The sequence below is a fragment of the Antechinus flavipes genome, chromosome 6 (assembly GCF_016432865.1).
Source record: "Antechinus flavipes isolate AdamAnt ecotype Samford, QLD, Australia chromosome 6, AdamAnt_v2, whole genome shotgun sequence".
NCBI classification, from domain to species: Eukaryota; Metazoa; Chordata; class Mammalia; order Dasyuromorphia; family Dasyuridae; genus Antechinus; species Antechinus flavipes.
The window spans coordinates 232492690-232507332 of NC_067403.1; the positions used below are offsets into that span (position 1 = coordinate 232492690).

Here is a 14643-nt window from a genome sequence, read left to right on the forward strand (position 1 = left end):
ATTGTCATAAGCCTTTCATTCATTCCTTTTTGTAGGCATGCAAGCTTGTTTATTAGATTAGTTTTGATTGCAAGACCTACAATACCTTCCTGGTACTCCTCTTAACTGTGAGGACTCCAGAAAAACATGCAGCCAGATCAAATTTCAATAAGTTGGACTTCATTTGCCAGCCTTGTTTCACTCAGGGCTAATAGTTGAATGTGATACCTTTTGAGTTCTGTTACAACAAGAGCTGTTTTTCTTTCAGCTCTTGGATGGATGTTATATTGTCTATAAGTATGCTCCCATTCTACGTACCAATGATGAGTGGAATCATCTTTGTGGAAGGTTGTGTACAATGTGTGTGTGTGTGTGTGTGTGTGTGTGTGTGTGTGTGTGTGTATGTGTGTGGTGGAATCCCTTCCTGCCATGGAATAAGGTAAAGGTTGGGTAGGCGAACAATTTTAGAGCATTTTTTCTAGCACCTTCCTCACATCTGGAGGTGGGCTATACAATTCTTACAAAGCTGCTTAGACCACCAATGGGCCGCCAAATTCCACTGCTGCTTTCAGTGAAAAGACCAAGTGTATCCACAACTGCTTCTTTGTTACTTTCCCATCATTACAAGAATTTGAGATGGGTAGAAATGGTAAAATGTTATGACTGATGTATTTTTACTTGTATATAAATTGGATTCAAGTAAGGCAGAGTTGCATGAAGTTATCAACTTCACTTCCTCTTCCAGCATCATCACTGTCCAGAGGTAGAACAGAGTCAAGATGACTAGTAATTATTTATGATGTAGTGGATCATCTTAGTGTCTCTAAGGTCTAATCAAGTTATAAGCACTCTACAGCACCAATTTCAGATGCATTCATGGCCATTGGAACACAGATCCACCCATTTTACATGGGGAATAATTGACGTGTTTGGGGTGGAAAATCTCCTAACTCACCTTAGAGTTTGAGACCCTTGGGTTAGCCTAGACCTGTTTTAGCCCAGTTGCCAAAATGGTTAACTGGACTGCAGCTGAGATGCATGCTACAGGTTCTTAGAGATTCAAATGAGAGTTAAGTAGATCAGATGGACATCAAAGATTGAAAGCAGCCCTGAGAAGAGCTTAGCAGCTGTCCTACCAAGGGTGTTCTTCCCTGAACATACCCTACAACACAAGAATACAGTAGGAGTTAGTGTGTTTGTATACATTGATATTAGTGTGATTGTTTTATCATTTCTTTACTCATCACCTCATTAAGTAGTACTTAAAAATATTGTCGTTGTGTCATAATAATCTGAATGAATCATCAATATTAAAATATAATTCTGATAGCTTTGGATGAGGCGGTAAGACTTGAAAGAAGGATTAAGGATGCCTCTAACATTTGTCCTAAAGAGTCAACTTTTTAAGTGATAGAAAGTTATTATGCATTAAATAATTAATTAGGGGATAATATAGATTATTTAGAGCATACTGTCCTAGAATTTTTTAACTGAAAGGATCTTAGACTCAATAACATTTTAAGGAGCCTGGTTCTTTCATATAGGACGGCTTTTCTTCTGTGACCTTCTATTCCCACTTTTCTGATTTCATCTGGTAGATATCTTAATCACAATAGGATCTGGAGATTTGTCTGAGTCCTGACTGACATTCATAAGCATTCTGATTCATTATTTCTTCATCTGTAAAACAGATAAAATCATACTTTCATTTCCTACCTCAATCAAAATATAAGCTTTTATGAATTAACTACTATCTAGCAAGAAATGTACTAGGTACTAATATAAAGCTAAACATAAAAATGTGTCTGCCCTTGATGCTTCTGTTCTATCTCATAAGAGTGTTGGGAGGAATAATCTTTGTACATCTTAAATTTAAGGTAGTATTACTTGGCAGGTCTGGAAGAAACCTTTGAAGCTCCATTTGAAGTTGGGAGTAGAGAAGGTGGAAGGAAGGACCATGATTTTGATTTTATTCTGTTTCTTTTTTCTTTCCCAACTTTATTTGTTTCTTGAGAGCTGAGTCAATGGCCTCATACATAAAAGGTACCAACAAATATTTGGTGACTGACTGATCTAAAATACTTTTGTCCAAGAAAATTAAACAACTTATTAGAAAGAATGACTCCCTACGTAATTTAGAATCATTTCCATTCAACTTTTTTCTATTGCTGCCTTAGCCTACCAGGAGGAAAAATCTCAATGTTCTCCTTAATTAATGAGATACTTTATAAAGATATATAATACAACAATATAAAGTAAGGCACAGGAAACAATCTCAGAACTAATAATCAATCAATCAATTAGCAAGTTTTTTCTTAAAGATTAACCATGAGTCATTTACTATTTGAATGATGAGTTTACAAACATCAAAACAAAATAGTTTTGATTTTTCAATATGACATTTGATAGGGACAGAGAAAATGAATGCAAATGATTATGGTTAAACTGCATGAGAATAGAATCATAAATCAATAAATTAGCAAGACAATAAGACCATTAATGCTATACTCACACTTAATGAATGAAGAAATTGAGACCAATTGTTTTTTAATTAATTTATTTTTTTGACACATATTGCTTTATGATTCATGTTAGGAGAGAAAAATCAGAGGAAAGGGAAAACCTATGGGAGAGATTTAAAAAAAAAAGTGAACAAGACAGTTGTTAATTTACATTCAATCTCCTTAGTTCTTTTTTCAAGATACAGATGGCATTTTCTGTCCAAAGTCTATTGGGATCACTGAACATTGAGAAGAGCCAAGTCTTTTATAGTTGATCATTGCATATTCTTGCTGCTATTGTGTACAATATCACCTGGTTCTGCTTGTTTTGCTCAGTATTAGTTCATGCAAGTCTTTCCAGGCCTTTCTAAAATCAGCTTGTCCATTATTTTTTTATAGAACAATAATAATCCATTACCTTCCTGTTCCACAGCTTGTTCAGCCATTTCCCAAATGATGGACATCTATTTTTCATTTTTTTGCTATCGCAAAAAGAGCTGTTATAAATACAAATCAATCCTTTTCCCTCCTTTATGATTTCCTTGGGATACAGACTTAGTAATGGCACTTCTGGGTCAAAGGATATGCACAGTTTTATAGTCCTTGGCATAGTTCCAGATTATTCTCCAGAATAGTTGGATTATTTCACAACCCTGCCAACAATGTATCAGTGTCTCATGAGAACATTTGATTTGTTGAGGTAACTAGCTCAAATATGCAGATAAAAAGAGGCTAAGTTCAATTAATTGATTAAATAGTACAAAGAAAAAAAAAGTTCAAGAAAAAATGTTTCCAGAAAGTTACTGATTTCTTTGTATATTTATGCATGTGTATGTGTACTGTATTTATATATGTGTGTGATCAATATCTTTTGAATAAACTATAACAAACCTTTTAAAAATGTGAAATTTTGATAATTTTTTTCCTTTAAAATTTCTTGGTTATATTACTAATTCATTTAGTTTGGAGAGTAAATTGTGAAGAATTCAGAGAAACAGTTTTATAAAATTGGAGTTTCCCATAATACTCCTAGAATCTGGTGGATTTAGCTCCATTTCATAAGACTGTTTGTGGTCAAGGGAATGTCAATGTACCATTCTGCATTTATACCATCTTGGTTATCTTACTTTAAAATACCAGATCTCAACCACTTGCTTCCTTCTTTTCCCCTTATAACAACTTTATAATCAAGACTCCCCAATATTAATTATCAACAATTATATTTCTGTTTATTTTTTTAAAAAATGTTCGTACTCCCAAGATAGAAGTAGCCCTCTGAAGAAAATCTTGCTAAGTTAACTCCTTTAGAAAAAAAGTTTGGCTCTTCCTGTTACTCAAGAGATGGTTGATGCCAAAGCAAATATATATATATATATATATATATATATATATATATATATATATATATATATATATATATATATATACGTCTTCATCTTTAAGTGCATATATATATTTCCCCTTTGTTTAAATTAAGTAAGTAATTAAGACAGTAATCTGTCTTAATTCTATTTACTTCAATCCAAGGCAGGATGGTGCAAGTGCTAACAACATATAATCAATCTCTCCAGAAATACAAAGAACAATAGTCTTTAGTTATATAAATTTAAGAACAAGATATCTAAGGGAACACTCTTCATTTGACTTAATGTGCATTAATGTTTTCATGTGAATTGATGTTTCCTTTTTTTTTTTTCCTTTTTTTTTTTTTGCAAGGAAATTAAGTTTAAGTGACTTGTGTAGGGTCACACAGCTAGAAAATATTAAGGATCTGAGACTGGATTTGAATTCAGGTCCTTATGACTCCAGGGTCAGTACTCTATCTACTAACCATCTAATTGCCCTATTAATATAATCACTTAAGTGTAATGCAATAAAAATATTGCTAGATTAGAAATGAGTTATAAATTTCCAATCCAAGTGCTTCGATTTACAATTTGAGTAAGATTAGGGAAGTTCCATTACCTATCTAGACTTCAATTTCTTCCTCTCATAGAATGAACAGTATGGCTTATATGACTCCTATGATCTCTTGCTGTTGTAGATATTATTCCATGAGTCCCATAGATCTATCAGTTCGTAACTTAAGATAGTCCCTACGATGGTACTATGGCTATGTATACTGCACAAAGACACATCTCACCAACACAATTCAAGTATGAAAATAGATATTGTGCTATTTCTCAAAAATAAAATATATAAGTGTATGAACGAAATGAAGTAAATTGATGTAAGGTTGTAAAAATCTAGATACATGTACATGAAGCCACATATGAAACTACTGAAGTGTCAAAATGTAATAGTAAAGCAAATTACAATAATCCTAGATAAAGAAACTCTGATTTAAAAGGTCTGTGCATTTTTTGGTTTAAATTTAATTATTTTCCTAAATGCTCAGTTTATTCTCCTTCCAGCTGCATGTATCTTGAAGATGCACATGTTTTTATTGCCTTCCTCATTAGAATGTGAGATATGCGGGAATTTTTTCCTTCTATTTTTTATATTTCTCGTATTCATCACAATGCCTTGTACATAGGAATTATTTAATAAATATTGTTGACTCATTCACTGACTCATTAAAATCTAAAATATGTCTGACTCAAATCAATCAATTAAAAGCATTTATTAAGAACATGCCACATAAATTCCAGGCACTGGAAATATAAAGAAATAAATGAATCAATCCCAATCAAGGAACATATATTTTATGTAGTGAGACAAGTATTTACCTATGTGTATTCAAACCAAAAGAACTTTCAGGTGATGTAGTCATTTAAAATGAGGCCATAAATTTGCTACAAATAAGTTAAAGATGTTTTATTGTTTTTAGTTTTTGGTTTTCCTTAAGAGCTCTGATTGTTTTAGAAAGAAAATGTTTTTGAGAAGTTTTGTTTTTTTCCATTCATCCTTCATCTTCAGCAAACAAATTTTTTTTAATAAAACAAACTTTAAAATACTATGGTTATAGGTATCATTTTTAATTGTAATAGAGGAGAAAGAATGTGGGCAATTTGGTGCTAAAAGGGATAGTGCCTAGTCCTGGCATCAGGAAGGCTTATTTTTCTGAATTTAAACCTATCCTCATCCATTTATTAGCACTGGGATCTTGTGCAATCATTTAAAACTTTTTTTTTCAGTTTCCACATCTGTAAAATGAGCTGGAAAAGGAAAGAGCAAATCACTGCTATGTCTGCAAAAAATCAGATAGACATGTCAGATAGACACCCCCAATACATTGGATTAATGAGTAGGGTGAATCTTGTTTTAGGTTTTGATATTTTTCTGCTGGGTGACCAAACAAATCCATTTAAATTCTCCGTCTTTGATTTTTTTTTCTTTATAGAAAATGGGTATAATGAAACTTTTACTACTTACCTCATAGAGTTGTGTGAGAAGCATCATGTAAGCCCTTAAAAGCAAAAACATAGAAATGTAAAGTAAATCTGATGAGAATTTCCCTAGATAAATTAGATTATTTGTGCAAATCTAATGCAATAATAAATATAGTAGTAATTTCCATCTAAAAAGTATATTAGTGGATAAGTTAGGAAAGATATTTATACATGCAAAAGTTTATTTATCCCAGGAGCCAAATGTACTGAGAAGCCATGACTTCTCTAGAGGTAGGAGTCTTCCCACCATCCAAATCAGCTAGGCATGAGTTCTGCCTTTTTGCTGCTGAACTCAGAAGCAACAGGGGTTGAGGCCATTTGCTTCATCCATGGCAAGAAGCCGGAAAATCATTGGAGCTCATGACAAGTTTGGACAACATAAACTGCCATATAATTGATGAAAATGGTCTGTTTGATGAATACGGTGCATCAAGCAGTGTGTGACTAATGTTACCCAGGGAAAGTGACAGGGAAATAAGACATCCTCCATGGAAAAGGGGGTGGGAAGGGCTTTCAATCATGCTCAGAAAGATGACATCTCTTCTCAAATCGTTGATTTCTCATTAGTGAGCTGACAGTGCTCCAGTAATAATGCACCTGTTGAGTTCTTTCTCCATCAAGGCCCTTGTGCTAAGGACAAAAAAAATGTCATCAGGCACAGGGAAGGCTAAAAATAACAATAATAAGTTTCTTTGATAGGAGAAGTATGCAAACAGAGGGGGAATAACACTTTTTAATGTTTCTCTGAAAAAGGTAATTTTGTCCCCTCACCATTCCCCATTAAAGTAACTTACCTGAAATCTTCCACATTTCGGTCATATGCAGAGATCTTTCAAGATTAGCGAAATGATCAGGGTCAAAAGACATTGATTTCCTTTGTTAATACTTACAATATGCCTGCCACCATTTTTTAGTGTTTAGGAAATGCTTTTTGACTGAGTGAATTATAAAAAATAAAAAAAAAAGATATACATTCTTTAAACCTACATAGAAGAGCCAATGAATGGTAATGATCACTAACAGATTTGATAATTAACCTCTATCCCAAGCATACCTGGTTGTAAATAAAGGTGGGGGGTGGCTGCATATAACTCTTCAAATGATAGGTAATACTACGGTCTTTTAATCTCATCTCCTCATTTTATAGGTGAGAAAACTTAAGTCCAGGAATTTAAATGACTTTCTCAAGATCATGCAGATCTTATCAAAAATGGGATGTGAATCTATTCCATAGACATTTTTTTTTACTATGCTATGATATATTCTCAGACAAGTTGGTGAACTCATAATATCATTAACTTTGAGCTAGAAGGGATTTTAGAGACCATCATGTCAATCTGTCTTACTTTACAGATCAGGAAACTGAGGCTTATAAATGCAAAGTGATTATCTCAGTATCACACAGTGAAGCATTTGAAACAAGATGATCTAAACATTGAGTTTCCTGTCTTAGCCCGGACAAATTGCATTATTTAGGTAGATAGCTAATATAGATAGAGATAGATGGATAGAGATATGCATATAAAAATATAAATATTGATATATATGTATATATATATTAATGCATGTATAGATAGTGATAGATATATCATTATAGATATGTAAGTATATCTATTTATAGCTATGTACCTCTCTATATGTCTATTCATCTCCCATTGTATATTTATTCACCAATGTTACATGATAGCCCTTTCTTGGCAGTTTCAGATGCTCACAGATATTTAGCAGAGAGAATGTATATTAATTATCAATGTATATGTTCTTAAACTGTTTATATTTGAGGAAAATCAAAGGCGAGCTTCCAGTAGAGTATAAGCTCTTTGGGGACAGAGGCTTTTTTTTTAACTCTATACTTTTTTAGTCCCAAAACTGAATATCCTCTCTCTATGTAGTAGGAACTTAATAAATATTTGTTGAATTATATGGGAAATGTTATTAAGTAAGAAGATATACCTCTGTCAACCTCCAGAGAGATTAGATATATAATCAATATGAAGGGATTTTATTCTAGAAAAATTGAACTTGAAAACAAAAAGAGACTGTTAAAACCAATAGCAGAGAATTAGTAGTACTACTTGGTCAAGCATTTGATAATACCAAAGTGCATAAGGCAGATTTACTTTGTTCTCCATGCTGATGTTGACAAGGATCTTATCAATTGAACAATGAATGAACAAATATTTGGCAAGTAACTTCTATGTGTCAGGTACTAAGCATTAGAGATATAAAAAGCAGCAAAAGATGGTCCCTGCCATCAAAGTATTAACAATTTAATGGGAGAGAAAACATTTTAAAAAAAGTGTGTGTGTGTGTGTGTGTGTGTGTGTGTGTGTATGACAAATAGGAAATAACAGAAAAACAGGGCACTTAAATAATATCGGTAAAGACTTTGCATAAAAAATGGGATTTTACTGGGACTTAAGGGAAGCTATGTGGATATGAAGTTATGTGGGAAATTGAACCTCTAAAATCTTTAAAAAAAATTAGTAAGGTTGTCAGTAATACATAAATCTCCTCTTAGTTGAATGAAGTCTGCAAAGAGAGGAAGAGGAAAACACTTCCTTAAAGGATAAATAGGTTTATGCGAACAAAATATGCCCAAATACATAATTTGCAAAGAAAAGTGACCATATAGTTTGTTTAAAACTAGATTCCTTACAGTCCAGTGTGTCTTATTCAAAAAGAAAATCCCAAACAAAACATATAGTAGAATTTTTTTTGGGTGATGAGCAGAGATATATGCCAACTTTAATAATCATAGTTTATGAAAGCCAAATCCAGCAGTGTTACTACTGGGCTTATATCCCAAAGAAATCTTAAAGAAGGGAAAGGGACCTACATGTGCAAAAATATTTGTGGCAGCCTTTTTTGTAGTGGCAAAAAACAGGAAACTGAATGGATGCCCATCATTGGAGAATGGCTGAATAAGTAATGGTATTTGAATGTTATGGAATGTTATTTTTTCTATAAGAAATGATCAGGAGGATGATTTTAGAGAGTTCTGGGGAGACTTACATGAACTGATGCTAAGTGAAATAAGGAGAACCAGGAAGTCATTGTTCATAGCAACATAACATTATACAATGATAAGTTCTGATGAACATGATTCTTACCAATAAGGAGACAACTGATGCCAGTTCCAATGATCTTATGATAAAGAAAGCCATTTACACCCAAAAGGAGGATTGTGAGAACTGAAAGTGGATCACACTATAACATTCTCACTCTTTTTGTTGTTGTTTGCTTGAATTTTGTTTTCTTACTCATTTACTTTTTGTTTTGGGCCAGAACTTGAAATAAGGTGCTAAGCCAGTGGAATTGATGAGACAATGATTATTTATTTTGGTATTTAACAGTTCTATAGTTCAGTACATGTATTTAGTACTTACTACAATTCTACAAGATTCACACTTTTAAGAGAGCATATAGAAGCTAGGAGCCTCAAACAGGATTCAGTTGAGGAGATTCACAAGCCAGAGAAGGCAGTCGGGGAGAACTAAGGAAGACAAAGTGGTGGCAGACTGTCCTGTGGAGAACACTGAAACCAAGATCCGGAAGGCTCCAGAAAACTAGCTGAGCCCCAAGTGAAGGAAACAAGACTTTGAAGGAGACAATAAAGGATTTGGACTTTAACTCCTGGCTGCATTTGGGGTGCTTACTGAAATGAAATGAAGGCTGCTCCCAGAAGACCCCCAACAAACCTGCTCCCAGAGAGCATTACATTTTAAAGAGAATATTACAACTTTTTTTATCTGATTTTTCTTGTGCAGCAAGAGAATTGTATAAATCTGTTTACACATATTGTATTTAACATATTTTCAATGTATAACATATATTGGATTGCTTGCCATCTAGGGGAGGGAGTGTGGGAAGAAAAAGAAAATCTGAAATACAAGGTTATGCAAGGATCAATGTTCTCAATTTATCTGTGCATATGTTTTGAAAATAAAAAGCTTTAAAAATTAAAAAAAAATAAAGAAAATCCCAAAGTAAAAAAAAAAAAAGATATGTGCCATAATTATCTTCATTATACAACTGAGAAGAAAAACAAAAATGCAGATAGTTTACATTCGTTTCCCAGTGTTCTTTCTTTGGGTGTAGCTGCTTTTGTCCGTCATTCATATTGTATTATACAACTGAGGAAACTAAAGCAAACAATGAAAAATTAAATGACAATTGCCAGTTACAAAATATCTGAACTTATGATTCCAAGCTCAGAGTTCCCCCATAACACACACACACACAAAATACTACATGCTCTACTCAAGGACTAAGGGACTCTTTGACATGTCTTTTAGAGTTTCACCTTAAAATTCAACTTTTCAGACTATTCCTGCTATGAAATCTATGCCAAAAATTTTCTTCAATGTTCAACGTCAATTCTACCATCATAGGAACCCTTCTGAATTGCATAAACTATCTGGAATTGATCCCTCCTCAACCCATCTTCAGATGGAGTCCCATATTTTAACTACTATTGTAGATATAAGCTTACCTAATTACTTCCACTGCACTATAGACTTCCTGCTAGCAGGGATAATGTCTTTTTTTTTTAATTTAAATTTTATTTTATTTAATAATAACTTTGTATTGACAGAATCCATGCCAGGGTAATTTTTTACAACATTATCTCTTGCACTTGCTTATGTTTCGATTTTTCCCCTCCCTCTCTCCACCCCCCCCCCAAGATGGCAAGCAGTCCTATATATGTTAAATATATTGCAGTATAAGGGATAATGTCTTAATTGATTACATCATTGAGTCTCTCTAAGATTCTGTTTCCTCTGCTTTAAAATTATTCAGTGATTGCTAAGTCCCTTGAAGTTCAGGTTTTTCATGATGTGAGTGCTAAGATCTCTTCCAGAACTATAATTCTGTATTCTAATTTTCAAGACCCCCTTCACTTCTGATATTTAATTTCATGTTTTAAGGTTCATTTCAAATTCTAAAATTCTAGGTTGTCAGAAAATTCTCAGATAAAATTATATAAAACATTTATCAATCAAATAAGTATTTATTTAAAAATACTATGTATTAAGCACATTGCTAGAATGTCAGGATACTTTGTTCTAAAGGTTTATTTTTAATACAGGTTGACCTTAATATGTTTCACTTAATATTTTGAAGTTCCTTACAATTGCATCCTTCTGTGATCTCTTGATCAATGTATTTTATAAATTTCATAGTTCGGAGTATGTATTTATATCTATTCAATATGAATAATCACCTATTTATGTTAAGGTGGGCAAAGGTAATAGAAATTCACATGTAGAATTTCTAAAGCACTGCAGGAAAAAACCAAACCAAACCAAACCAAAACAACAACAAAAACAAAACAAAACAAAACAAACAAACAAACAAAACTGAGGCAACCAGAAGTCAAGCCGCTTGCTAAGATCATACAGCTAGAAAATATATGAGTTGGATTTAGAATCTTTCTGACTCCAGACTCAGACCACTGTGCTTCCTATCTAATTCACTAAATAAGGAAGTACCTTTCAATATAAGGCCATATATAAATAGTCTTTATTTGGAATCATAATGTAAGGGGGGAAAGGAATAGGGGAGGAAAGAAATCAACTTGTGGGAAAAATACAAAAAGAAGCCTTCACTTTCCAGAAACATTCAGGAGAATATCTTTACACAAAGCAAGAAACACCCACAAATGAATTCATGACTATTCCTTTATAGACACGTGCATTTTTTCATATCTTTAAATAGTATCTATTTCCATATATATGAACAGAATTCAAAGATCTAGTAAAGAAGCAGAGAATATGGCATGAACAGAAAATTGAATATCATATGTAAAAATGTCACCCTGTTACCCAACTTATCTGCTGCTTCTGTGTTTCCCAATCACTTTTGCTTCCTTCCCTGACAAAATATTCTTGTTATCACTGCAAGCCCAAGACTACTACGGCAGACTGAACTAGATTCTAGTCTGCCTCACACATCACCCCAAATTGTCAGCTGAATTCCAACTGCAGACTCCCTTCTCTTGTGAGTAGCAAAATGAATAATAATAAAAAAAAGCTTATTGCTTGCCTTTGCATGGCCCAGGAAGAAATTTTACATCTGGCAAGATAGGCGGGGAAAGAATCACCTGTTGACATATAAGCTAAGAAAATTGGATATGGAAGTCAATGGGAGAAAATAGAGCTAGGATTCTGATCTACCTATTTCATCATTTCACATTTCCTGACATTAATAATGCCCTTGACATTTTAAGGCATTATTTGGAAAAGGGAAAGCTTTATAGAGTTTGTTTGGGGGGGGAACATGGAGGTCATTAAATACCCAAGCTAGGATTTAACGGGAATGGAGCAATGTTAAGTCACACATTTGTCTTTCCTACCTTTTCTCTCTTTCTTTTTCTTTAATCAAATATCTGCTCTAATGGAGAATACATCATCATTATGTTGCCCTTTAGAAAATTTTAGAACTTTCTAAATAAAGATCTGATTCTCAAAAGTATTTAAAATTCATATAGAGCCTGTGGGAGGAATTTCAACTATTTCAAATAAATTAATTGTTCATTGCGGTTGTTTCTAGATTTGAGTAGCAGCTTAGTAGCCCCAGTACTGAACTTTAAGGAATAGCTAGGTCTGGGTTCTTCCTCAGATATGCACTAATGGTATGACAATGGACAAAGCATTTAACTTCTTCAAATCTTCTTAAAAGAGAGGCAATTAGATAATTGTTATATACTATTCAAGGGAGTTTCCCTATTAAGAGTGGCTTATAACTTGGGTGCAGTTAGGTGACTTAATAGAGTGCTAGATTTGCAATCAGGAAGTCTTGAGTTTGGATCCTACTTCAGACACTTAGCTAGATAAGTCATTTAATCTTCCTTCATTTATTCATCCATAAAAAGGGATATAATAGCATCCACACCCCAAAGCTGTTTCATGGAACAAGCGAAATAATATAATTAAAGTATTTTATAAATCTTAAGTCATAATATATTCTTAATGTTGGAAGATTTTCAAATGATTTAATCCTTTCTTTCATTGAACATTCCTCTCAATGACAGGTTGGCTAGATCAAAGGCTGGGATCCCATGCTGAAATGAGTGTGGAGAACAGTGATCATGCCAGATGGACAAGTTGGAACTCTGGAAAAAAGTTCAATGGCACCTAATCCCTTCCCTCAAGTTTGGAGAGTTCAAGGCTTTACTTCTACATCCACTCCTTAAAATAACTGTCACCAATTAATAAAAATTAACAACAATATGAAGCAAACTTTATACAAACATGTTATTTCAGAATCTTAATAATCCATTGGTTTAATACCTGAAAAGTCTATGCATATTTATTATGTGTGTGTTTGTATATGTGTATATGTGCATATGCAAATATATTGATATGCATGTGTGTATCAATATACACACATATATTTGGAAATCTCCATATGTGTATAAATAGTTACTATAGAGGACATAAATATAGCCCTGGATCTCATGGACTTCAAGGCTTTAAGAGAAGAGAACTTCATGTATAATATAGTAGAACTAGTAGGAATGGTGGGTAGAAAACCCAAGGATCCAATTTCACCTTTGGTACTTAAAACCTGTCTAGCCATGGGTAAGTCACTGAAATTTGTTGAGAATCAATTCCCTCATATATAAAATATAAAATGGAGATAATAGCACAAGAGTAAGGATAAAAGAAAATAATATTTATGGAAAATCTGTTAACTAAATTACTAATAATAGTAGCAGTAATTGTAGTAGTAGTTAATTACCTCTGAACTATTATTGTTAATTATGATTACAATTAAAAGAAAATTTAGAAAATGCAAAAAGAGAAGGGCATAGTGTTGTCACAGTTTTGCACTGTGTATCTCACTAAAAGATCACATAGAGCTCTGCAGTTATTTTCCTTGCCTCATTTTTTTTTCCATCCATAAAACGGGTATTTTAATAGGATATACTTAGTCTATTTTTCAGGCTTAAAGTGATGTGAATACTTTGTAAACTATAAAGTTTACATTGTGAATAATGTCATCAATGAAATCATTGATCTTTTGTAGGAAAAGCAAAGAGAATCTTGGTTGAGACAGAGCCTTTGAATTTGGAAGCACTCTTCCTCACTGCATTAACAACAACAATGACTGCAAAAAGAATAATTATATAATTTTGGATCAGTTTGGGTTTTTCATAAATCCTGTCCTCATTGTAATGAACTACTTTTATGTTTCATAATGAATTCCTGAATAATGCCTTTTTCAACCTGACACAGCTTTTAAAAATCTTATGGCTGGTTGTAGAACAAAGGCTTGATATTTTAGAGCTTTCCTCCAGTAAAGAAGACAATTTCCCTTTGATCCATGAAGCATTCTTATTAGGTAAGTACTTTCAAAATAAAAATAAAATAAAATAAAAAAACCCTTGACTTTAACACAAGCATTTTCTTCTAGAGTGGAGAAAGAAAAAAAAAAAAAAAAAAGAGCCTCTGCCTGTCATCCTCTGCTATAAAAACCAATCAATAGAGTCCATTTGTAAGAAAAAAGATACATCTAAGTTGACATGTGTATGCACCATGTCAGCCAACTTTAAAACAGACAATTTATAAACCACTGAAAGAGCCAGTTAATAACGGAAATGGAAACTGACTTTTTTCACTACAACAGCTTCAGAAAGGCGATAAAACACTTTGCAACAGATTATCCATTCTTTAAGACTATTTTACTTTTTCTTTTTTTTCTTTTTTTTCAAATTTCAACTTATAACTCAGTGGCCTAGTTAAGGGGACAGGTAATGTCCAAAA

General features: G+C 33.0%; 1 long non-coding RNA gene across 1 annotated transcript in view; it reads left to right on the plus strand.

Moving 5' to 3' along the window:
* The window catches only part of LOC127539851 (uncharacterized), a 195300-nt gene extending 182173 nt beyond the window's left edge, over positions 1-13127 (plus strand). The window contains exon 2 of the long non-coding RNA XR_007948037.1: positions 12909-13127. This is a non-coding gene — a long non-coding RNA (uncharacterized LOC127539851). The remainder of the gene's footprint in view (positions 1-12908) is intronic.
* The last annotated feature ends 1516 nt before the right edge of the window (positions 13128-14643 follow it).